Raw genomic sequence first — 26,834 nt, forward strand, 5'->3', positions numbered from 1 at the left:
TTTAGAAAAGGGGGTGGTGATGAACAGAGTGTCTGAGTTAAACAGACCACTCTTACCCAGTCCAAAGATCAGGGCTTGATCCATCACCGTTATTTATCTCACTGCCCCATCCCAGCTCAGAACCTGGCTATATGCAAATCAGTCTGTCCCTGGCCCAGTGCATCATGGGAACAGGCCAGACTAAACTACCAAGCCAATTCTTCACCAGAAAGGAGACAAGCTACCGGGGACCGGTTTCTGGCATTTCAGCCTTCTTCGGCCCGGCTTGCTTGAATCCTGATGGAGCAGTGAGAAAGGGACTCATGTCTGAGTATACCCTGCCACACCTATAGTGGCCAAAAACGATTTAGAAAAGGGGGTGGTGATGAACAGAGTGTCTGAGTTAAACAGACCACTCTTACCCAGTCCAAAGATCAGGGCTTGATCCATCACCGTTATTTATCTCACTGCCCCATCCCAGCTCAGAACCTGGCTATATGCAAATCAGTCTGTCCCTGGCCCAGTGCATCATGGGAACAGGGCAGACTAAACTACCAAGCCAATTCTTCACCAGAAAGGAGACAAGCTACCGGGGACCGGTTTCTGGCATTTCAGCCTTCTTCGGCCCGGCTTGCTTGAATCCTGATGGAGCAGTGAGAAAGGGACTCATGTCTGAGTATACCCTGCCACACCTATAGTGGCCAAAAACGATTTAGAAAAGGGGGTGGTGATGAACAGAGTGTCTGAGTTAAACAGACCACTCTTACCCAGTCCAAAGATCAGGGCTTGATCCATCACCGTTATTTATCTCACTGCCCCATCCCAGCTCAGAACCTGGCTATATGCAAATCAGTCTGTCCCTGGCCCAGTGCATCATGGGAACAGGGCAGACTAAACTACCAAGCCAATTCTTCACCAGAAAGGAGACAAGCTACCGGGGACCGGTTTCTGGCATTTCAGCCTTCTTCGGCCCGGCTTGCTTGAATCCTGATGGAGCAGTGAGAAAGGGACTCATGTCTGAGTATACCCTGCCACACCTATAGTGGCCAAAAACGATTTAGAAAAGGGGGTGGTGATGAACAGAGTGTCTGAGTTAAACAGACCACTCTTACCCAGTCCAAAGATCAGGGCTTGATCCATCACCGTTATTTATCTCACTGCCCCATCCCAGCTCAGAACCTGGCTATATGCAAATCAGTCTGTCCCTGGCCCAGTGCATCATGGGAACAGGGCAGACTAAACTACCAAGCCAATTCTTCACCAGAAAGGAGACAAGCTACCAGGGACCGGTTTCTGGCATTTCAGCCTTCTTCGGCCCGGCTTGCTTGAATCCTGATGGAGCAGTGAGAAAGGGACTCATGTCTGAGTATACCCTGCCACACCTATAGTGGCCAAAAACGATTTAGAAAAGGGGGTGGTGATGAACAGAGTGTCTGAGTTAAACAGACCACTCTTACCCAGTCCAAAGATCAGGGCTTGATCCATCACCGTTATTTATCTCACTGCCCCATCCCAGCTCAGAACCTGGCTATATGCAAATCAGTCTGTCCCTGGCCCAGTGCATCATGGGAACAGGGCAGACTAAACTACCAAGCCAATTCTTCACCAGAAAGGAGACAAGCTACCGGGGACCGGTTTCTGGCATTTCAGCCTTCTTCGGCCCGGCTTGCTTGAATCCTGATGGAGCAGTGAGAAAGGGACTCATGTCTGAGTATACCCTGCCACACCTATAGTGGCCAAAAACGATTTAGAAAAGGGGGTGGTGATGAACAGAGTGTCTGAGTTAAACAGACCACTCTTACCCAGTCCAAAGATCAGGGCTTGATCCATCACCGTTATTTATCTCACTGCCCCATCCCAGCTCAGAACCTGGCTATATGCAAATCAGTCTGTCCCTGGCCCAGTGCATCATGGGAACAGGGCAGACTAAACTACCAAGCCAATTCTTCACCAGAAAGGAGACAAGCTACCGGGGACCGGTTTCTGGCATTTCAGAGACTCTGTCCCTCACCACCCCTTGTTGTAAATATTTTTGTCCACCCTAAGCGTGGAAGGGTATACTCAGATGTGAGTCCCTTGCTCATTGCACCATCAGGATTCAAGCAAGCCGGGCCGAAGAGGCTGAAATGCCAGAAACCGGTCCCCGGTAGCTTGTTTCCTTCCCAGTGTAAGAATTGGCTTTTGTAGTTTGGTTTGCCCTGTTCCCATCATGCACTGGGACAGGAACAGACTAATTTGCATACAGCCAGGTTCTGAAACTGGGATGGTGCAGTGAGCTAAAAAACGGTGTTGGATCTAGCCCTGATCTCTTGACTGGGTGAGAGTATTCTGTTTAATTCAGAGACTCTGTCCCTCACCACCCCTTGTTGTAAATATTTTTGTCCACCCTAAGCGTGGAAGGGTATACTCAGATGTGAGTCCCTTGCTCATTGCACCATCAGGATTCAAGCAAGCCGGGCCGAAGAGGCTGAAATGCCAGAAACCGGTCCCCGGTAGCTTGTTTCCTTCCCAGTGTAAGAATTGGCTTTTGTAGTTTGGTTTGCCCTGTTCCCATCATGCACTGGGACAGGAACAGACTAATTTGCATACAGCCAGGTTCTGAAACTGGGATGGTGCAGTGAGCTAAAAAACGGTGTTGGATCTAGCCCTGATCTCTTGACTGGGTGAGATTATTCTGTTTAATTCAGAGACTCTGTCCCTCACCACCCCTTGTTGTAAATATTTTTGTCCACCCTAAGCGTGGAAGGGTATACTCAGATGTGAGTCCCTTGCTCATTGCACCATCAGGATTCAAGCAAGCCGGGCCGAAGAGGCTGAAATGCCAGAAACCGGTCCCCGGTAGCTTGTTTCCTTCCCAGTGTAAGAATTGGCTTTTGTAGTTTGGTTTGCCCTGTTCCCATCATGCACTGGGACAGGAACAGACTAATTTGCATACAGCCAGGTTCTGAAACTGGGATGGTGCAGTGAGCTAAAAAACGGTGTTGGATCTAGCCCTGATCTCTTGACTGGGTGAGAGTATTCTGTTTAATTCAGAGACTCTGTCCCTCACCACCCCTTGTTGTAAATATTTTTGTCCACCCTAAGCGTGGAAGGGTATACTCAGATGTGAGTCCCTTGCTCATTGCACCATCAGGATTCAAGCAAGCCGGGCCGAAGAGGCTGAAATGCCAGAAACCGGTCCCCGGTAGCTTGTTTCCTTCCCAGTGTAAGAATTGGCTTTTGTAGTTTGGTTTGCCCTGTTCCCATCATGCACTGGGACAGGAACAGACTAATTTGCATACAGCCAGGTTCTGAAACTGGGATGGTGCAGTGAGCTAAAAAACGGTGTTGGATCTAGCCCTGATCTCTTGACTGGGTGAGAGTATTCTGTTTAATTCAGAGACTCTGTCCCTCACCACCCCTTGTTGTAAATATTGCTATATTCATCCCGGCAAATGTAAGAAAAACCATAACTATAAAACTTATAGAAAATGGGGTATCATCAAGAGGTGGTAAAGTTATATTTGTGATAGAGGCTTATGAATATCAGCAGACAGTGGTATTCTATTCATGGATTACTTTTCCACAAGCAAATCCAGTAACATGGGAGTTCCACTACTACAAAGTAGAGGAACCTCCAGCGGAATACGTTCCTTTCGAGGACGTTGAAATTCCTCTAACTTACCAAGAGCATCAGCTCTGATTTAATGGCACCCTAAAACATCAAAATCACATTACCAGGCTCGGTCCACTAGGTAGACCAGGAGCTACATGGCCGGTACCAGCCAGCTATACACCACATCCTGACATTGAAGAAATGTCAAATAGAGAATTTCTAGCTCAACTAAAACAATTAACAAAAGCATATAGACAATTGGTTCAATTGAAAATTGACAGTCCAACCTGCTACCAGAAGTTAAAAGAAACCGATATAGCAGACCAACCATATGAACTTGCTAGAATTACTGAAAAATCATATGAAGAACTAGGTAGAGATAGTTTGGGTGGGAAACCAGTAAAACCTGAATGAACAGAAAATCCTGAAAAGGTGTTTATTAAAAATAATCTCAGTACTCCTAAAAAGAAGTGGGAGAACACTAAACAGACACCTCCTAGAGAGAAAAATGTTGAGCCCAGAGGAAGGTCTCCCCAAAGGAGAGTTAGGCCTCCTGAACGGGGAGGTAGGTCTCCCCAATGGGAACCCTCTGAAAAAAGATACACCCTTAGAAATAGGGATACTTTAGGAAAACCTGATAGATATCAAGATAATGACACACGTCCCTCTCGATCTTTTCAGACTTCCTCGCAGAAATCGGAAAGAAGAGGATGGTCAGAACACAAGGAAGAACACATCAAGTCCAAAGACAAGGAACCCATTCACCAAAGTAAAAAAAGCTCAATTTTCCAAAAAGAAGGTAGCAAGCATAAAAGTAAGACATGCCGAGGATCTTGAGGACACAACTCAAGAACGGGGAGTGGGCTCAGACAATGCTAGACAGCGCACCTGAAGTAACCATAGTTCGCAAGATCCCTAAAGGAGCATCTGGAGACAGTGTACTTGAATGCATGCATTCAGGTTGAAACTGCAGACACCAGGGTTAGTGTACCCCATAAGTTATATGAAGTAACACTCCGGATGGAGGGGGACATAACTAGAAAAATAAGAGCACTCTTTTGGGAGAAGCTCTCTAAGGGCTATGACATTCTTCTAGCTGAACAAGCCTGGCCACCTGAAATTGTCAGGGAGTGCCCACATGGCGAAGAGATAATTATGCCAGCCTTCTCTAATCACATTCCAATTCATAAAAAATATACAAATTCCAGAAAATGGGCAGTAGCCGAAGCTCCAGCATTATGTAAAAATCACGCAGTATAAAATCCAGTAAAAAAAAACAGCTCACTGCACAAAGGCAGTACCCAGTTAAGCAAGAAGCTAAAAAACAGGTCAGGTAGATTTTAAATCAACTTGAATACCAAGGGGTGATTGAAACATGCACCTCGTCTATGAACAATCCTTTGTTTCCTGAATCGAAACCAGACAATTCATATTGTCTAGTATTGGATTACAGACACTTAAACTCTTGTTGCAAAACATTTGCAGTACAAAATTCACACAGTGCAGCACTGATGAATAACATTGTGCGCAAAAAATATGAAACAACATTAGCTATTTCAAATGGATTTTTCTGTCAAAATATTGCACCAGAAAGCAGGCATTTGACCGCTTTCTCAATTTTGGAACACAGCGACAATTTTGTCGTCTCCCCCAAGGATTCAAGAATAACCCAGGGTTATTTACAGCAAGAGTACCGGTGTCCAAACGTACGATGATGAGGCATTATCTCATGTCGATGACATCTATCTTACAGATGACGACTTGGACAAGCACTTGAAAAGAGTGAACACCATAATACTTGGGTTCGCTTCTGAGGGGTATAAATTCAATTTTAAGAAATCAAGAATTGCCCACCTCAATGTCATATTGTTGGGATATGAGTTGTCAAGTGAAGGCAAAAGCCTAGCAGCAAACTTTCTAGAGAAATGTGCGCTGCTCCAACCTCCAAGGGCGCTGAAAAACTTACAGTCAATTCTAGGTTTCCTGAATTTTGGAAGACCTTGCGTTCTGAATTACGCAGAGAGGGTTAAACCTCTGTACGAATTAATCAAACCTGATTTTAAACCAACACATTGGACTCAAACAGACACAGAAACTTTGCGTTCAGTCCAAACAAACATGTTAGCAAAAACTAAACTAGACACATGCAAAAACGTGCGCAACCTTGTAATCCGAATCCTCCCAGGAAGATGCGGATTCACGTACCTAACCTTTAATGAAGGAGATACGGTACCAATAGCTTACAAATTACACTTGTACACACAAGCAGAAATGAAGTTCACTTCTTCAGAGAAAATTGACAGCGGTTCAAACTGCTGTAGCAAAAGAGAGAGCTCTAGTGCAGGGTAAACGCATAATGATCGTTACACCTGTACCTGCCTTAGAGGCAGTGACAAGAGTAAGCATTCCTAATTCTAAAGCTTTAAATCTGAGATGGATACAATGGGTTAACTCTCTTGCTGCAACAGACGTTCAATACTTTTTTGACCCTAGTCTAAAGACACAAGAATTTCTCCAATATGAACACGAATGTCCTCTGCCGACCGAAATTCTTCCTCTTGAACATTATGGCTGTATAATATATACAGATGGATCAGTACAGCCCGCAATTAGGGGTAAACAAGCCTATAGTGCTGCGTGCGCGATTGTTAAAGGTCGCAGGCGCCAAGGCAAATTTAGACCTATGGTCACAAAAACTCAATCACTCGGAGACTGTACAGCTCAGCAAGCTGAACTACAGGCTTTCAAGATGGCGGTTGAAAATACCGATCGTGAATTCCCCACACTTATAGTGTGCGATTCGTATTACTGTGTTCAATCTTACAATGAATACTTGCAGAACTGGGTTAAAAACGGTTTCAAAGACACTAAAGGTGGCACAATCAAGCATAAGTTGCTTTGGGAACAAGTAGTTCTTTTGCAGAAAGAACTACAAAAGACTCACGTGATACATACACTGAGTCATCAACGTGATGGCGTTCCCGTTGCAGGGAATTCATTGGCTGATGAAGCCGCAAAGTCAGCTGTGCAAGCGGCTTCCATAGCTACAATTAAACGCTCAAAAAGAACGATAGATGGTGAAACGCTATTAGCAGTAAAAGCATCAATGGATGGCAATCATGCAGCATTACCTCTAAACTATCCAATCGGAAATACATACATAATTGATGCAAACTCCGTTCCTTTTGCTCGAATCCCTGGAGTGGGGGACAGAGTAATTCCAAAAAGGAAGAGGAGAGTTTTCTTGATACAAGAAGCACACATAGGAGAGGGTCTAAGACATCAAAAGATCATAAATTGAGGGGAGGAGCCTAGCCTGCAACCATGATGGCCGCCTAAACCCTCGGCTCCGCCGACCAGCTTGTTTTCATTCCATACCGCTATTAATCCTGCCAGCTATCCTGTGATGGTGTCGAGGTATTGGAACCGTGAAGTGATGCTGACTCCAACGGTGTGCTCCCCGGCATGCTCCCTGCGACAGAAGCGACAGGGCGTCCTTGTTCCCTTTCTGGTGCTTAATGGCGGTGATCGGGTCTTTGTTCTCGGAGACGGCCGGCCCTGACTACGACTACAGCGTCCACTGAAGGCAGGGCGGAGTTGGCCGGCAGAGAGCGGCTGCCACACTGAGTTTTCCGCTGCAGCGAGCGATCCAATCCCCTCAACCTCCACGGTTGCACGACATCGCCGCTACCAGCGATACATTTGTATCCTTCCCTCTGGACGGCTTTGAGAGCCTTTTCGTCCTCCAGCGCTGTGAAGGGGGCCATTTTGAGCTGGGCGCTCGGCACTTGGAATTGACGAGCCGATCTGTTGCTGAGTGTGTTTCTGATGGCCGACGCTGCACTGCAACCGTGTGCGGTGTCAAAATGAAGTGTGCTGCCCCTGTCCCCACGACCTGGCTGTGCTCGTCAGGGCACAGATGGGACGACCGGCTGTTGACAAATGATGCCGGCGGACAGGCTTGAAGGCTATCACACGTTTGCGAGCCCTACATGCGGGAAGCTGCAGATTCCTCTTCTCCTGAGGTGTCCTTGAAGATCGGGGATATTCTGGCCGGCCTGGGTACTTTGCGAGTTGCCTTGCGTGACAATGCCCAGGACCTGGGGGGCCGATTAGACGCCATTCTGCCTGCGTTCTCGACTGGCCGAGTTGGTGTTCGCATGCAGAGCGCTTCGCCACACCCTGGGTTCTGCTACAGTGAGCTGCCTGTCCAGAGATACATGGAGGCGCTGGAGATGCGAGAGCTGAATGCCGCCGCGATACTGCCTGTTACGGCGGTGGAGAGGTATGGGATTCCTGGACTTGTACAGTGGCAGGGGATTCGCCTTTGGACGCCATGTCTGGCAACTTCTTTAGGATCTACTGGCGAGTCTCGCTACCGTATCCTGGGCATGCTGCTTATGCTTTGGCTGTTTCACTTTGGAGGATTACTGCTGGGTGTTGCCCTTTTGTGTACAATCGTAGGCCACATGGCTTTGCATTGGACAGATCTTGGTGGACAGCGCCCTGTTCGGTTGTGGTCATTGTGGCAGTTTATACCATTCCAGATGGCTACTTTACCACTGTACCTCGTCGGCACATTGGATCGTAAGGGAAAAGGTTGAAGATGTTTTCATTTTTGCTTACTGTTGTCTGCATTGCTGGGACTGTGATGGGTAGACGGGGGAGCCGGACGTTGGTTATGCATCGCTTCGGGGTTGGGGGAGGGGTGGCCGAGAATGTCCATGTTGGTTGTTTCGATCACATACGTTTGGCCCTCCTCCGGTTTTACATGTTTCCTTCTTCTTCCTTTCTTCCTTCTTTATTTCGGGTACTCTTTTTTGGGCGACAGGCACACTGCTAGGGGGGGGTAGGCCGTAGCCTCTGCATGCGTGTAGGGTGGGGGGTAGGGAGGGGGGGGGGGTTTCTTTTGTCCGATTCAGTTTCTATGGGCCTTATTTTTTCTTTATTCTTCACTTCTTTTCTATTTCTTTCTTTCCTTGGGTCAATAGAGTGGTTCGATGTGGGGTGGGTAGCGATTGGCACACGATATAATGTGCGATTGTCACTTCTTATGCGATATCCTTGTGCCGCCATTTTGATTATGCTTTAATGTTTGCTGGATTTCTTTGATGGAAGTCGCCCACTTCAGTCTTGTACGGATCGTTTTGACTCTGATCCTTTCTAGTTTCTACTGTTTCAATATGATTCACAAAAAAGAATTTTTTTTTTAAATTAACCTTAACTTCTCCTGCTTCTCGGTAGTGCAAATACCTCCAGTGTAACCCGGACTGACAGTACTTTGATTTGAGATACTACTGAGTTGCCTTATTGTTTGCAAATGTGCTCCAAATGTTGTCGAGGCCGGCCGGATGGTTGTAGGCCCGTACTTGTTTAATGATACTGTGCAATAAAGGTTTTCAAAAATTTAAGAAGAAAAAAAAAGATCATAGATTCCATACTGGAATTAGACAAAGTGTACTGGTGGCCAGGAATGAGCTTGGACAGCTACGAATTTGCAATTAATTGCCCAGACTACAATAGAGATCGCAGTAATGAACCGCCCCAGTCACCTGACTACAGAGTAGCCAGCCAGATACAGACACCTCTGTTAGACAGCATTAGGCTATCTACCCGCAGGTGGCCCTACAGACAAATTCGGTCCCACAACTACTAGGACGAGATTTATTTGGTTATGGCCCCAGAGCTCGGCTGACGCCAGAACTGTTATAAAGGATCTGTGAGTCTTTATCGGCACATACGCAATCGGCAGGCTACATTCTGATCAGGGCCCTGCGTTTAGCTCTCGAGCTTACAAGGAGGCCATGGTTAGTTTGGGCGTTGCATTGCGGTATTCTGGTCCCTTCCATCCTGAGGGTAATGCGGTAGTGGAAAGAAAAAAACGTGACATAAAGCAATCCATAACAGCAAAGGTATTAGGTTTGGGTGATGGGTGAGTCAAACATCTAATAAGTGTCCAACGTTGTCTTAACAATCTGCCAAGAAATTCTCTGGGGGGAATCACTCCTTATGAGCTACTATTTGGTATAAGAATGATGATCGAGGATCTCTATTGTCAGACTTCAGTGGTAGAACAGAAACTCTTTGATATCAAAGATCGCTTGGCTGTCTTACAGGATTTGAATGAAACAGTCTGAGTAACACAACACAAAATCCAACAGCCACTGAAGATAAACCACCTGTCCGAGCAAGACCTGTCTGGATTCCAAAGATTGGGGATCTAGTCAGGGAAAAGATAGTGGTGATGAAGGAATTTGGGCCTTCTTACAGAAAAGCGGTACCTATCTTGAGAATACAAGGAACGAGATCAGTAGTACTACCACCCCTTGTTGGTAAAAAGGAGAACAGAGTCGTGTCCATCGACCTGGTAAAACCACAACATGTGGCCAATAATAAGTATTATGCCAAGTGGACTCCCAAGATGTAGCAGACAGCCAAATCTTGCTACAATCCAAGAGGTTCAAACTGAAAGACTTATCACCTTTGATAAACCTGCAGTAAGAAAAGAAGGACTATGCAATAAAGCAATGGAACTCGTGCCTCTTGAGACCCAAATATCTGTTCGACTAGAAACACCAGTCTACAATGATGTAGCACCTGAATACACTAACATGACAAAGGAGAAATCAGTTCCAGCAATTTCAACAAACCCTGATGCCATTCAAACAATTGACAGAACTGCATCTGGCTATTTCATCAACTTTGATAACTTTTCTGAGGATCCAAGTGAACCTGAAGATACAACAACAAAGAAAACTCTCAAAGACAAAACGACAGAACTTTTTCATGAACTTGAAAATATATATCTGGTTTCACCATGGACTGAATTTTGGATTGGTTTAGGTGCATTTTTCCTCCTGCTCTGGCTAATATTGGTTTTGAGCCTGGGACAAATGATAGATGGAAAATACAGTACAATGGACACAGCAAGTCAGAAAATCAACTTGGTCTTAAAACCGCACAAATCATCACATGTTGGAAAAAGAGAACTGTCATCAGTAAACATCACAGCCATCCTTATACCAGGTGGTATATCATGGGATAGAACTGATTATGATATCTATGGCCCGGTAGAGATGCTGAGGATTCCACATCAGTTCAAGGTTTCTTTGAATGACTTAGTAACACCCAGCACATTCTCTGATGATTGGGACTTTGAGACAATTAATAATATGATGTCAGATTTAGAAATGTCTGCGAAATATACTGAACATGACTATTTAGAAGGGTCATCAGACTATGAACAAATGTATTGTTTTAATTGCATCACTATTTGCACAAATCTGCAAGCCCTAGAAAAGTTTTTATGTATAATCAATGGGAACATTGTCCAACACCACCAAAAGGCAGCTCTAAAACATTTTATGAAAAGTTTCCTTACTTCTCAGGGTTTAATGTTACAGATCCAGAAACGTTTTATTCCAAAAATGTAAATAAGACAGGACTGAAAACAATGTTGACCAATACCAAACAAATTTAATCTGCAAACTTTTATGCTAAGTTGTCCACATTGGGTTAAGACTTCTGGAAAGACAACATCGAGACAAAAACTGTCTGGGGCACAAAAGAATGGCAGGTGCAAGGTTTGGAAGCTTTAGTCAGAGCCTGCATTACACCTGAACAAATAATGTTTTTAAATGACACTGTGCAACAAACATCTTGTCTTGGCATAGCAAAAATAAAAGATCTAAATAAACCGTCTATACCAAAGCCCATACCTGAAAAAAACAAAACCACAGAAGGGGAGATAAACGTACAATATGTTTTAAAATTGAATAGAACTAGTCCGAATTGGAAAAAATGGTTAATCTGGCCCACAGACACCAATAACTGTCAAGATAGATTCCTGAACAAAACACAGGGCTTAATTCTTAACAGGCCAGATCCAAGATACTCCCAGAGACAACATCCAGGGATAGTAACAACATATAGTGTAGGGAAACTATGCCTTGAATGGCTGAAAACTTCTACACTTCCAGAAATTAAATAACACTTGAGTTTACTTAAAGAAAGCAATGATTTGCGAGATTTCTTATTGGGACCTCGCAAACCACGGCAAGAACGTTTCATATACACCGGTATCTATGCTGCGTACAACGAAGCTTGGAAATTAACACAATTAGAAACTGCAGAAAGAATACGAGAAATTGATCATATTAACTTGGAGAAGGCTCTCTCTGTAGTGGACAATGGGTTAACTACTCTGTCCTCCAGAATATATTCATTGGACAGCATTGTATCCTCTGCAATTGACATAATGGAACAAGACTTGCTAATGTTACAACATGGCCAGTCTCAATTACGTTCTATAATGCAGCTAGGCTGGACATTGCAAAATCTGTGTTCAGACTACGTGCCACAACGTCATTGTTTATTGTGTTTACAAATCTCTTTGGCACAAAGTGGAGCAGACTATACGGTGCTGAGCATTGAAAAACTGGAAAGATTACCATGGACAGTTTCTGAGAAACCTGTATTAGAATGGATAATTCATGGCACCATCATGATTCCAGTGACGATTTTCCAATTTCAGTATTGTCTACAGCATATACCAGAAGGCCTGTATGAAAGGTTGGGTAAAGAATACATTAAGTCAACATGGACTTTACCATATACACACAAATGTTGGAATAAGGGGAAAGAAGTATTCCTTAGTGGGAAAAATTGTAAAAATTCACCAAGTGGTACACTTCTGTGCCAGGGTACTAATTTACACGGAGCCTGTGATGGTTCTGCTAATAACTTTTCATGCCACCTGCACGGTACTCCCTCCACACTGATAGAACCTGTTTTCAGGCAGCTATCCAATGGCAGTTTCGTTATGTTGAATGATCACAGCTGCTATGGAATGGTGCCAGGAAATGTTTATCTGGTTAGTGTGTCGTCCATGGTCACTTGTTGTATGCTAGTATTGTATCCAACTCGCAAGTCAGACAGTAAGACGGCAATATGGCCTTCACTGAATATCTCTTCTATACAAATTGATACTTTAAGCATACTAAAGTCAATTCTTTTGCTAAAATCTGTGCCACTGACATAATCAAAAGAAACGTATGATCTGAAAGCTGCAAGGACATCTGCAGTGATACATGCATTATTATCAACAAACTGCCCTGTACATTTTGCAGAAATGTTAAGTCAAATCTTAAACATGTCTGATACCAGTGGCAGCAATAGCGCTGGGACGCTCAAGGGCAGCCATGCGCTCTATAAATCCAATTCCATTCCTACCAGTGGCATCGGAACATGTATTTAAGATGATTTTTTCTGGACTGTTAGCAACATTTGAAGCAGTCCTCTGCATTTTTCCAAATTTCGTGCACTCTGTGTTCGGCGGCCTGCCTCTCATCTTGGGACTCGTAGCAGGAATACTATTTTTATTTCTTCTGCTGCGATATGGCAAGTCCAGTAACCCGCGATACCCAGAACCTCATGGAACAAACGGTCCGTGCCCAGAGGTATCGTGAGAGAATAACACAGATTTTCGGCTTGGCTCGTTTAAGAGATCTGAATACGACATGGCTTCCCTCGTTCAGACCAATCTGGCAAGATTGCATCTTACCTGTTCTACGATGCCTGCTTTGCGGAGAGGAATGCGTGTTAGACTTTTGTCTTACACTTCCATCAGTCCTGCCGTTGGATTTCGACGCCTTGCTAGGTCCGGTAACGACTCATGCATTGTGTTGTCCCCAACGGCAACAAATCCTGATGACGGCATTCATTGCGATCTCACCAGTAAGTCTAACTGAGGGTGAGGTACGAGAAACACCAGGCACACAGGTACCATCTGATATGACCATTGCTAACGCGGCAACAAGCGCTGACGATAATGCTTCTCATCTATGCACATTTGGTCTGCTAGATCAAGTGGTTCCACTTTCACCTACTGTGGTAGACTATTTCTTTGCCAGCCTAGACGACCTGATGTTTCTCCTGACACCGAGAATAACTTTTGAATCATGCACACAGTGTTCTCTGAACTCTGAAATTCTGCCTTCATTTTTTAAAAACAAAGACTTCTAACATTTGGAACTCTATTTTTTACAACAAATTGAATTGTTTCTCTCTTTCCAAAACATTGAACTTTTTGGCACAGACTAATCTGTTTAAACTTGAACTATTCCTAGAGAACAAGAAATTAAAGTCATTTTTTGAAGACTGACTAAAAGAACTATTTGGCCTTGTCCCTATTAATAGAAAGATTGCTATGACATGTTATGTTATGAAATGATCTCGACTTTTCTTCTGTATTTAAGAGACGTTTTCATAAATGTAATCTCATGATTACATTTGTGTACTGTAGAAATGCTAAAAATATTTTTTCTGCATACCCAGTTCAAATGCATTTAATGTATTGGGGTGGGATTGTAAACACTAGCTTTAAATAGGTTCAGTGCTTGCTAGGTTAGCTTTATTGAACTTAAAATCGTGGAGTGGCATGGATACTTCCACTAATCTCCAAGAATTAACAACGTTTTCTTGGAAAAACCTACCTTCAGCAGCCCAGGACTTCCCCCTGCTTGAATATTAAGTTCTTCTAGAACTCCCGGCGTTTTCCAAGAAATGAGCCTTTGAGTGTCGTTATTAAGTCCAAACATGCGTCAAACTCCGCACCTTCAAAGTATAAATATGCATTGATTTGCCTAAACAAACACACAGTGGTTTGGAGCAGATCGACTATCTACTTGCCCGACGCCCTGCAGCAGCAAGTGCCGAAGGAAGCCGACCCTCCAGCAGACGCACTGCGAGACTCTGTCATTTCTCATGCCGAGAAATCCAGCTCCAGTGTTTCCAGGCTACCCTTGTGGGTATCTGGGAAATTGAGTCCCGAGAACGAGATACAAGACCTCCTTCATTCTAGAACCAAATGTACGGAGATGATTAGACCTCTTAGAGAATTATTGAAATCAGATTCCTGGCAGAGAACTCCTAAAACTTAAGCTACTCCTCTTATACTTCCTCCCTCGTACTAGACATAGGTTAGGTACACCGGGGTAGGCGTATTTAGAAGCACCAGTTGAGTACTTTTAGTCATCCTTTTAACACTGTAGGTATTTTATGTATTTTATACATTTTATGCACTTTATGGCTTAGAAACCATATCATGCTTTTACAGTACTACTTTATAATACTGTTCGTATTGTATGCATTGTACTTCATAGTAAGCTTTATTATTGTAGCAGTTCATTTTCAATGCTTGAGAAAGAAGACTGTTCAATGAATACCTTTTTATTGTAAATGCCCGTCTCTCTATTCCTCTTGCACCTCTGGTGAAACTAAGCATGCACGATAGACTGAGTGAAATAGTTATCTATTGTTTCCGCAACTCTAGAGATTTGATTTCTTATTCTTGGGAAAGAAAGTTGTCATGCGGTTGTCAGAAACTAATCCCTTCTTGTTTATTCGAGAAAGTTTCTAGTGACCTCTGATCTAGCTGGCACTCACAATTAAGTCTAATATAACCGGTAGAGACCTAGTAGACCTCAATCCTACGTCTAAGCTACAGGATATATTATTCCAATGCGCAGAGCCTATTGGGAATATAGGAACTACACTACAGTATCACGGAGTTTCTTCTTGTGCACATTAATTTGGCAAGTACGAGCAAGAATTTGCATCCCCAGCACAACTATAAGGCACTAGAACGCCACCGGGCAAGATTTTCTCAATGCGGGCGGGTAGTCGCGGCAGGTTGTGACGATTCATGCTGAACAAGCTGCCGCTCGAGTAGGAAATCTACTCAAGCTGCAGAAAGAAGCAGTGCCATCTAGCACGCCGCCTGATGTTGTTTGCACTTATTTTACAGTGCAGAGCAAGCTCCTGGCCCCTAGAATCGGCATGAGTTCTGAATTTTGCCCACTCGTTGACCTCCATGGAATCTCATAGAGTTTTTATGATGGAGTAAAACTCTGCGAGTTCCGCTCACCCCTAATTTTAGCCTTCCCTTGCTGAACCGTTTTTGTTGGCTTTTAGGACTCTGCACACTTTAATCCTACTCACCAGTAGTAAAGTGCTTGTGATATTCCTTCTAAACATGGTAAGATTGGCCTGCACCAGATTGGCTCATTAATTTACTTATACGTCTCTAGTAAATGGTAATATATATATATATATATATATATATATATATATATATATATATATATATATATATATATATATATATATATATATATATATAACCAGGGCCTGTAAATTAAAGTCTACTTGTGGGCTGTAGCACTCACTGGTCCACCCACTAAAGTAGCTTCTAAAACATATCTCAAACATGGTAACATTAGCCTGCACCTGATTGGTACTTTTCATTTACTTATAAGTCTCTAGTAAATGGTAATACATGTAACCAGGGCCTGTAAATTAAAGTCTACTTGTGGGCTGTAGCACTCATTGGTCTACCCACTAAAGTAGCTTCTAAAACATATCTCAAGCCGGCCTGTAGTGCAGTCTTAAACTGCCATTTCAACCAGGTAAAATAGACCTTTTGCCAGGCCTATATCCAGGTCCACTGGACTTATGCTGCAGGAGAGGGCCAAAGTAGGGATCTGGGATGAGTAAATTATGCGGCAAGAAAACACAAATCATGGGGCATATTACAGCAAATTTTGTAATAATATTACTTAATTATTGCATCATTTTTTAAACTCGGTAACACTGTATGGGCATTGGTTGCACCTCATTAGTGCCAGTCTCACACCTAAATATAGCAATAAGCAAGATAAAGGTGACCAGTCCAGCTTTACAAAGGGTCTTCCATTGTGCATCAACACATCACTGCATTTTTTGTAACTTTTGAACCGTTTGAGCTAGAAAGAAAATCTTTTATTTGTTAAAATCTACAGATTATGTGGCAGATGATGGAATATGTGGCAAATTCAGCAAATCTATAATCATGCAAAAATCGCTCTTGGCTACGCAATCGCATATTTCCAGGGGCCCTGCCTTCACTTTCCTTTTCAATGCATATAAGTTCAGTGGCTGCTGCAGGGATCCGAAGCAGTGGGAGAGCGGGGGGCAGACAAAATTAACAGTGATTCACTGCCAATGTGAAGCTCCAGCCTGCTTCTTGCACCGACAACGATCTCTCGGACTACATCAACACGAAGTTCCAGGTGAGGCTTCTCACATAGACTTGGACTCAGAGAAGGTAAACTCTTCACTACTATGAACCTCGTCACTGCGTCAGCCGAGTTCTCCATCTTGGTTGACCAGAACTTGTGACTTAGTCCTGGTCCAGCACTACCAGATACCTGCAAGTGTTGATTTGTGCTTTTTGTGTTTTTTCTATCTAAAACTTTAAAAATTCTGAATCCTGGCTCTGCTTCTTGGATTTTTGTAAGTTTGGCGTCATGTTATTTATGAAAATGTACTCTGTTTTATTAAATTGGTTTGAAATTTTACTTATATTGTGTTTTCACTTTATTACTGTTTGAATACTTTACACATTGCCTCTAAGTGAAGTCTGACTGATTTTGTGCCAAGATACCTGCGGGTTATGCAAGGGTTTCTTTAGTGACTTTTCTGGTTTACCCTGACAACGATTGTGTTTATTGCTTAAGTGGAGCTCTAAACCCCAACTAACAACCCAGTTTCCTCCAGGATTCATTTATTATGTAATGATTTTCTATTACAACATCCTTACAGATATCTAAGAGGAGATTCTAGCAAGAATTATTAAAGTGCATATCTTCTCCTTAAATGACTGTTGATGTTAACATATGCTTTTCACAATCAAAGTGTCAAGCCTAATGGGCTTATCATAACTTCTCATATTAAGCAGATTAGACCAATGGCAACAGAAATATTTTCCTAACCCAATCAGACCTGTAGATGTTATCAATGGCTTATCATCATAGACAACTGAAGCCTCTTGTACTGAGCTCAACTTTTCCCACAAGGCAATCATTAAGTACATTTATGAAATTACGTAGTACAAAAAATGACAGTTGGCAAAGTAAAATGATATCTCTTCTAAGAGGGCTAACAAGGGTTCTGACAGTACAAATCTATACCCATGGTTTATCAGAGGGGATCAGCAGTACCAAAATGCTTGCCTAGTATGGTAATCATGGTAGATTCCATGTAACTAAATACCTATCTGTAGGCTTTCGTACAGAATAAGAAGAATCTTCCTATCAGCTTTAACATATGCTTTTCACAGTCAATAGGTCAGACCTAGTGCCTTTATTATAACTTTTCATTCTAAACAATTATACCTATAAACGTTATCATTCCCTTGTCACCATAAGCAACTCAGATCTACTGCATTGGTACATAAGCCTTTTTCAAGACAACTTTCATGAATACTTTAATTTAGCTCCTAGATACCCTCGGGTGATTGTCACGCTTTATAAATGTTATTTTCATTTCATAAAATTACAAATATGTACTAAATATAGTTGTCAAACAATGCAAAATCACCAATAGAGCCTAATAAGGATTACCATATTGTCTATCTTCGTGGTTTGTTCAGGTGATTCACTGGAAAAAAAACCTTGCCTACTACAGTAACCTGTAAGATTCCATGTAGCAACCTCCCTCCCTACTGGCTTTAGCACAGTGTAATAAGAACCCACCCTTAAATACATATATACTTTAACATATGCTTTTTGCAATCAGTATGTCAGGCCTACTGCATTTATGCTAACTTTTAGTATTTACCAATCAGACATATATCCTTCATCATTGGCTTGTCATTCATTCATAAACTTTATTCGACAATTAAGTCATAAAAGCAGTACATAAAATACGCATTTCCCAATATATAAAATTCCATTAAAATGTATGCAATAAATATTTAAAAAAAGATTAAACTACGAAGGTCTATTGTCGAATGTCATATATCCTTAAATTCATAAAATCCATAAAACTCATCAATGTATATAGTCCAGGGTGATATAACACAATGCCCAATTAAAGGATACATCCCCTATATTTAAAGCTAATTCAAGTAGATGAATGTTAGATTCTCAATGTACTGCCGTAATTGCTTTGTCCGAATTACCCATGCCCATTTTAAAAACTTGGCCACAGCTATAGCAATTGGGGGACTGGGGTCAGTACATAAAATTCTTAATTCTTCTTCATGTCTGCGGGTGCCAATCAATTTACAAATAGGTTTCATGCACATCGATTTAGGAGCTACATAAAGGGGACAATAAAAGAGAAGATGACTTATAGACTCTTGTTCGTCCCTGAACCTAGGGCATTTATCATTGTCGTTTTCTCCTGCCCATTTCGCTGTAAATGACCTTGTTGGAAGGGTGCCTACTCTGAGTTGGAAATAGAGTCATACTGCTTCTCTATGGCATCCCAATATAATTCCAGCTTCGGTTGGGCCTAAATTCCAGAAAACAACCTGTTAGATGTAAAGAAAGACCCTTTGTACATGCTTTTAAATTAACCATCTCCCAATACTCTGCCTTCAGGATTTTTTTGGAAGGGAATATCGCATTTGCAGGGTCATCCCAAAGTTCCCCCATTCCCAGGCTGAGTAACAAGGACCTAATAGCCTTCAGCCAATGTATTTTATGGGAAGAATCTTTAGCAATTATTTCCTTTAGGCCCCCGCATAATGCTGTAATTCCTCTGTGGTCCATATCCTATGCCAATACAGTAGCGGTCGTAGGGAAGCAAGATCTCGGACAGCTTTTTTTCCCAGATCCCACATTAATGGTGTCAACGGGGTACTCTGCGGAACGCTAGTTGCTTTTCTCAAAAATTCGTTTTCCGCTACCATCAAATTTCTTAGGTTTTCAAACCCCCAAAGTTCAGCTCCACAAAGGGCCGAACTTAGCACCTTCATTCCGTATATCTCTAACAATGGGCTAATGGGTTTTGATACGGGGGTGTTAAACCTTTTCAGAAGAATACCTGCCTGCTGGTGATGTTTTAACACTGCAAGGTCTAATTGGCTAGTCCATCCCAGATCTCTCTGGAGGATAACCCCCTGAAAAGTAAAGGCCTCAACCCGCTCTAGCGGGGATTCATTCATATATATGTTCCCTCTGAAAGATTTAGCAAGCCTGGGTGGTGTTTGGTCAGTAAGGACTATAAACTTTGTTTTCGCTGTATTTATTTCTAAGCCCCGGTCCGAGCAAAAGTCTTCAAAGCGCTTTAAGGAGAATTGAAGCCCACTTGGCATTTTTGAGGTTATCAAGGTATCGTCCGCGAACATGAGAATCGGAACTCGCTTACCAGACATCACAGTGGCATCGGTCTGGACCAAGGAGAGGAAATCCGCCACCCCGTTCACAAATAGCGAGAACAAGGCAGGCGCCATGACGCAACCTTGCCTCACTCCCCGCTTACAGGGAAGGATTCCGTAACCTTGCCATGGCGTCCCCACCGAACCCGAGCGAACGTGTCCTCATGTAAGCGAACGATCAAGCTCAACAACTCAGGGGCCATCAATAGCTCCTCCAGGACTCGCCACAACTTATTACGTGGAACCAGGTCAAAAGCCACCCTTAGGTCAACAAATACGGCATAAAGAGTACCTTTCTCCAAAACCACAGTACGCCAATATAGGATAATGAACCGAAAGACCTGATCCATCGTACTGGTCCTGGGTCGAAATCCAGCCTGGAGGTGACTCAAGATGTTATCTTCATCCATCCAGGTCTGGATTTTTCCCAATACCAGCCGGCCCATAATTTTTTGGATGGAGTCAATCAGACTGATAGGTCTATAGTTGCCTGCTGACGACTTGTTCCCTTTTTTATAAACAGGTACTATTTCAGCACCTTTCCACGAATGAGGAACTTCCATCCCTTGAGCTATGGCATTTGCCAGGTACATAATGTAAAACCGCCATATATTTTTATCATTTATGAATATGTCGGCAGGGAGACAATCCATACATGGGGCGCGTCCCTCAGTCACTAAATCTAACGCCCTATCTACTTCTCTTATAGTGAAGGCGGCCTCCTTATAAAAGGTGTGGACATAAGTCCCCTCACTACTGCCAACTTCACTTCTAGCGTATTGTGGCTTAAAATAATCAACCCATGAGCTTTGAGCAACATTATTTTGAGGGCTCTCACGGTGCCCACGCCTGTCCCATTTAAAAAGATTCCAAAAAGTTTTTGGATTCTTAGACTCGCATGCCGCCTTAAGGTCCTGCCACCTACTCTCTTCCCATGCTTTTTTGGCAATACACTGTTTATGCCTATAGTTTGCTCGAGCCACCTTTACTTTACTAGAATCTTTAGTTTTTAGTGCTTGCCCAGCTCCCCCCTGGCTTGTCGGCAGGTGCCATTATACCAACTCTCCACTTTTTGAGTATGGACTCTATTTCCTTGACTAGGTTTACAGAAGTATGTTTTAAGATTGATGAAAAAGTTATCATGGGCTTCCATAAAAGGTTTATACAAGGACCCATGCGCTATATCCACCTCCATAGTTGCTAGCACACCTTCCAAACCTAACTCAATATCAGTCATAATATTCTGATGCTCTGCAACTTGACACCACTTAAGGTGGAGCTCATCATTTGTTATTACTAAATCAGGCGGTATAGATCCCCTAGTCATTTCGTCCACTTTATGTAGGTCCAGGTTGAACAGCGCGGTCAGGGGGTTGTGGTCACTCTCGATGCGGGCTATTACCTCCATATCGCGAAGAGTGTACCACAGCTGAAGGGGAACAAGTAAGTAATCTATATTACTTGCCCTAACACCATTATCGAAGGTTTTCTTGCCTATCCTGTCCGACAATGTTTGGCCATTAGCAGCCCTCAACTGATTCCCCATGCAGAGACCCTTCATCTGAATTGCGGCCTCTGTCCATTTTCTTATAGGTTTAATATCCAGTTGGGGGACTCCCCAACTACAATCCTCATCCTCTGTTAGATGCATATCATTAAGTCCAATTGGTTCGAAAGTGGTATTAAAATCTCCTGCAATTAGTGGCAGTACATTAGCAGGGGTGGCTTGAATCGATGCTTCCAGAGCTGTTACAAAATCGGATTTCCTACCACCTGGTAGGCCCCTAGCATAGACATTAAAAATATCAATTTTTAAATTCGATGGAAAGCTGAGTCTCACAGCAAGAATGTCCATACCACTAGTCCACCCATAGGACGGCCCGGTTGTCTTTTGACTGCAGGGACAAAAAAATTCAAATAGCCCACTTTAAACACAGGTTCAACCGCCCAAGCCTCCTGAAAAAGACAGATATCTAATTTGTCAATAAATTCCATCCAAACAGGTGAGTTAAGTTTGGGCCCCACACCCGCCACATTTCAGGAAATAAAGGATATCTGGCATACTGACCCATCAGATCTAAGAACAAGTTCTCCCAACACAGGAGATACACTAGGGGCTTGGTATGCAAAATTCTGTTTTGCCAATGGTAGCTCCATTTTAGCCACCACTACAGTACCTACACATGTGATGTTTTACCTGCAACCACCATTCCCTTCATGCCTGCTTCCCTGGGCGGTTACTTGCCCTACCCTCCTTTCTACATCCTCCCCATTTCCTAAGGCTGTGCTATTCAAGATGGGACTTTGAGACACGTACCGTCAGTCGCAATCCCCCAGCCCCGACAAAGCCTCGAATCTGTTGAACAGTCTAATGTTCCCCAAGGGGGCAAGGATTAAAAGCCTCTCCCAGTGGAAAAGTATCCCTCTGTATGGAATGGGGGGGGGGGGGGCATATAAGTAGTATAAGGGGAATGCTTGTATCCCGGGAGACCGGTCATTTTGAGGCCAATTACAGATGTGATTAACACACCTCCAGTCTCTGAAGTTAATGATATCACAGTCCCCCGCCATCGACTTACAACTCCTACCTAACCAATTCACTCTCCTGGCAAACAGAATTTCTGCACGTATATTAATCGGTAGTGGTTGATGCTCATTAAGCCAGACGGTACACTTATTTTTAAGGTCTACATATGACTTCCGCTTCTCCTGAGTCAATGAGGGAACCCCCACCAGGACTACCACATAGGGGGCTGATTCAGGAGGGAGATCAATATTGGGTAAGGTAGCTACATTATGTGCATTAGACGTCATAGACGATTTTTGCTGTGTGGCTACAGGTCTACTCCCATCTACCTGTTGCGTCCAATTGCTCAAAGCTATGTTCACGGCTCCTGTCAAAGTAGGAGCCCGGGGTACAACACTGGACACCATGGTGGCTGTCTGAGTAGAGCTAACACCCCCTGTTACAGCTCCAACAATACTAGATTCGGTTGAACTTTGGGCTATAGTTGTTTTCTGCAAACAGATTGGAGCACTGGTCCGGGTTCCCACCAGCTTCTGGACTGATGCAAGCGAGAGTTTGAGGCACACCAGTCTGTTTTCAATAGAGTCCAGCCGATCATATATTGGAAGACATATCTTCTTAAAAGTGCCCTCCAGTCTTTTCCAAAACAATGGACCCAAATCGAATTGTGCTTCATCCCCCACAGTCACTCGGTGACTACTATGCCCCTCTTTGGCAAGTAATACAGGCCGAGTAGGGCTAGTGAATGACGTAACAACAGGATACTCAGTAGGTGCAGCATTTTTGGAAATTTTTGCTTTCCTCCCCCCTTGCATTTGTGCCCGAGACGTTTTCTTTTTGCTAGCACTCCCACCTCCTGCTGAACAAATCCCGATTTTGCATGGCAGGCTGAACGAGTTTTAATATTAGGGGAGGGGACTCTCCTTCCAGCGCTGTGAGAACCCATACCCCTAGGGGAGTTCGCACTTGTTTCAAGGATGATCACTGGCTGTGGTGATAAGCTTCTCTCCTCCACCCCCGAAGGAGGAAGCGTACCCTGAGAGTCAGCCTGTTGATGTATTGGCGATCTAGCCCTTGCCAGATTTCCCAGAGAAGATCTTTTGTCAAAAGGAGTGTCCAGGGATAGTCTCTTTTTTGTGAGTTCAATATCCTTGGCCAAAGCTGACGATACCTAATAAGAAAGTTATCTAGGGTGCCCATTAATGAACCTCCAGTGGACTTCCTACCATTTAATCCTGCGTTTGGCGAGGTAGCCATGCTTGATGTGGTGGGGTTGCTACTTTATACTCTTAACCTGCAGGCTTTAACACACCAAGACTTTGCCAAAAATCACTGACCTTGAATGGCGGGGGCAGAAAATAGGGGGGTGGCCCGTCCCGTCCTTGTCCAGTCTTGAACGGGCTTAAACGGACCCGCCCTTGGCCTGGGCTTGGCCCGGCTCGTCCCGTGCGCGTCCCGCGACGCGGGGGGCTGGTCCGGTTAAATGCGCCTACTGGCGCGGTGTTGCGGCGTCAGTGACACTGAGCCGCTGGGGCTGCTGGGAAGTGTAGTCCCAGTGCGGCTGCGGCGGCTTCTGTGGCGTTTTTTCAGCGGCAGTGGAGTCCAAAGGTGTCCCCTCTCCTTCCTTGCTGCCTGAATTGACTCTTGGCAGTGGCGGCAAACTCAAGAAACTCCCCCATTGGCTTGTCACCGTACCTAAATTAAGCCCATTGTACTGGGTTTAAGTTTTCCATAAGGCAATCATCTGTTGTACAGCCATAACAGTAAATTGTACACAAAATTTCCCTTAGTAAAGTAAAATAGTATCTCTCCAAAGCGAGCCTAGTAAGGGTTATTGTTGTGCATATCTTTTTTCCCCACAGTTTGTTCGGGAAGATTACCAACGCCCTAGCCTACTCGAGTAACCTGAAATTCCATGCAACAAAGTACATACCTACAGACTTTAGCCTAGTGTAACAACAATACATCTTTAAAAGCATATTGTCTTTAACACATGATTTTCACAATAAGCCTAATGACTTTGGAGAAGTGTGGCTCAGGGGTTAGAGGCGGCAGACCCGGAAGCTGAGATCGGTCCTGGACCAGGGTTCAATTCCCCGCCTCGGCGGGTCTTGGGCTAAAAATTCCACGGACTCGATAATTCTCGCTCCGGTGCCTTCTCGACTCACGGGTTCACACTCTGCGACTCTGGGCAATAGCTTGCTTAATCTCCACAACGGCCCCTCGCGGCGGGATGCCTGACTTTCACCTTGTGGATACCCGCTGGGGCTATCACACAGGGGAATATCAGGACGGGTTCCCTAAGCAAGCGCCGGGACACCCACTGCGGGTAGCTGTGCGCTATATAAGCTCAACTACATTTACATTTACTTTATTATAATGTTTCATAATAAATAAATAGATCAAACCTATGAAATCTGGCATGCTTTTCGTTATTAACGGATGAAGCCATTATCCTTGAACATCAGCTTTTGACTTTACCCAACACTGGCCTATTCAAAAGCACATAAACTGGTAACCATCATGCATACTGTTATAAAATTAAAAATATGCAGAAAAATACAGCTTGCAAAACAATATTCTTTTAACAGCACCTAACAAGAATTCCGCCAGGGTTTGTTCAACGTCAAAACCCTTGCCGACTGCCGTAATCTGTGAGATTCCATGCAACAAAATACCTATGCGTAGGCTTTAATATAGAGTAATAACAATCCACACCTAATTGCCTCTCGTTTTTAACATATGCTTTTCACAATAAATATGTCAGGCCCAGCGCCTTTATCATTACATTTCATAATAAATAGATCATGCCTATAGCCATGATCATGGCTTACCACCATAATCAACTCAGTCCTCCTGAATCGAGTATAAACTTTGCCACAAGCCAAAATGTGCAATACATGCAGTCTTCTTAGTGGAAAACGCAAATCTGGCTCAATCTAATCCTGTACTCCAGGGGACCAACAAGTGGGTGGGGCCAAAATCCCACTCTCAGCAGGACTTTAAAAGCTCTATTTTGTTGGTCCAATAAGGACAAGTGACAGTTGCGCTGCCAAACCAGACCTAAAAATCCATGTAGGTTAATGAACAACCCCTTTCCATCTGTGCTGCTGTCAGAGAAAACACCATAAATGATCTAGTTATCTAAGATTTTAATAGCATTACGATGCCATGTGTTAGTCCTAGAAGATTCATGCTCAGGCAGCTGGATAAATATAAAAAGTGATCACAGCTGCTTGGAGGGCAAGCACTTTTTTATGGAAGTTTCTGCCCAATCAAAACATGTACTACTGGTACCTAATTTATGGGTGGAGCCAAAGCTGCTCTCCTTGTGATTCTCATTCTCACATAATTGTCTGACAACAGCTTCTCTGGCAAGGCAGACCATAAAAAGGGGTGCAAAAGATGGGGAAAAGTCAAAATGGAAACAAGGACCCTGTGAAGAAAACATACAGCAGACAAAACACGAATAACACTGCAGAGAGATTTTGTATTTCAAGTAAAAAAAAATGTCAGCAGCTTACAACATTCTTATAGAAGAAATGATTAACAACTTTAAGTCAAGGCTCTACAAATTATTGGTTGCCCAAAGATCCAGACCTGCAAAAGGTTAACCTTCCAATAAGTCTACGAAAAATTGACTGCACATGGTGGACACATCCAGTCAATTTAGCGACATTCATGTGCTTAACCCCTTCCACGCTGATGACGAGCTGGGCTCGTCATGGCGTAGCCTCCTCGCACGCTGATGACGAGCCTAGCTCGTCACGTAATATGCGTTTTGAAAAATCTCAGCATGCGAGCGGAATTCCGCTAGCGCGCATGAGGTTAAGCACAAAGCACATATTTATTTGAAGATTTACAGAACCATAACTGCAACGGCTAACTGTTGGGCTAGGCCGTTTCTGCAGGGTTATCCCCAGACATTTTACCTTCCTATTCCTATTTTTTTTTAAAACATCTTTTTATAAGGTACTTAAGCAAAACATAGTTGTACACCACAATAGGCACTTATAGATACAAGTGTAAACAGTACTCTCTAACTGTGAACTGGTCCTTCTACTAGAACACACTTCTAGTCTGGTGGAGGTCAGAAACCAAATTAACAGTATTTCAAAACCTCAAGGACAGCCCCACGGGGCGGCACATGGACTACCTCTATAACCATTCTATTTGCCCCAAATCTTTTCCCATTTTTTAAGTCAACCTCTACTTTCATACAACACCCTCTCTGCAGTCATACACCAGTCAATGTCTCTTTTCCAATCTCTGGGGAGGGGTGCAGTTTCTGCCCCCATTGAGGAGCTATATTTTGTTTGGTGATAATTATGCCTAGGGTCACCCGGGATTCATACCTGTGTCATCCCAGACATCCCAGCATCGACCACTCACGGGGAACACCAATGAGAAGCTCCAGCAACGCCCGCCTGGCTCTTCCCGCTTTGCCGACAGCCTCCCTCAACGCTCTCCCTACTCCTTGAGGCCATCTTCAACTTGAACAAGACTCTTGCCATGAACTTGAACAGGCA

The 26,834-nt window shown here is 43.7% G+C and overlaps 1 protein-coding gene across 1 annotated transcript in view; it reads right to left on the bottom strand.

The window, feature by feature from the left end:
- LOC147733283 (SITS-binding protein-like) overlaps positions 1-26,834 on the bottom strand; it is a 1,106,372-nt gene that overhangs the window by 826,235 nt on the left and 253,303 nt on the right. The window lies entirely within an intron of this gene.

Source organism: Lissotriton vulgaris, chromosome 2_1 (genome assembly GCF_964263255.1).
Source record: "Lissotriton vulgaris chromosome 2_1, aLisVul1.2, whole genome shotgun sequence".
NCBI classification, from domain to species: domain Eukaryota; kingdom Metazoa; phylum Chordata; class Amphibia; order Caudata; family Salamandridae; genus Lissotriton; species Lissotriton vulgaris.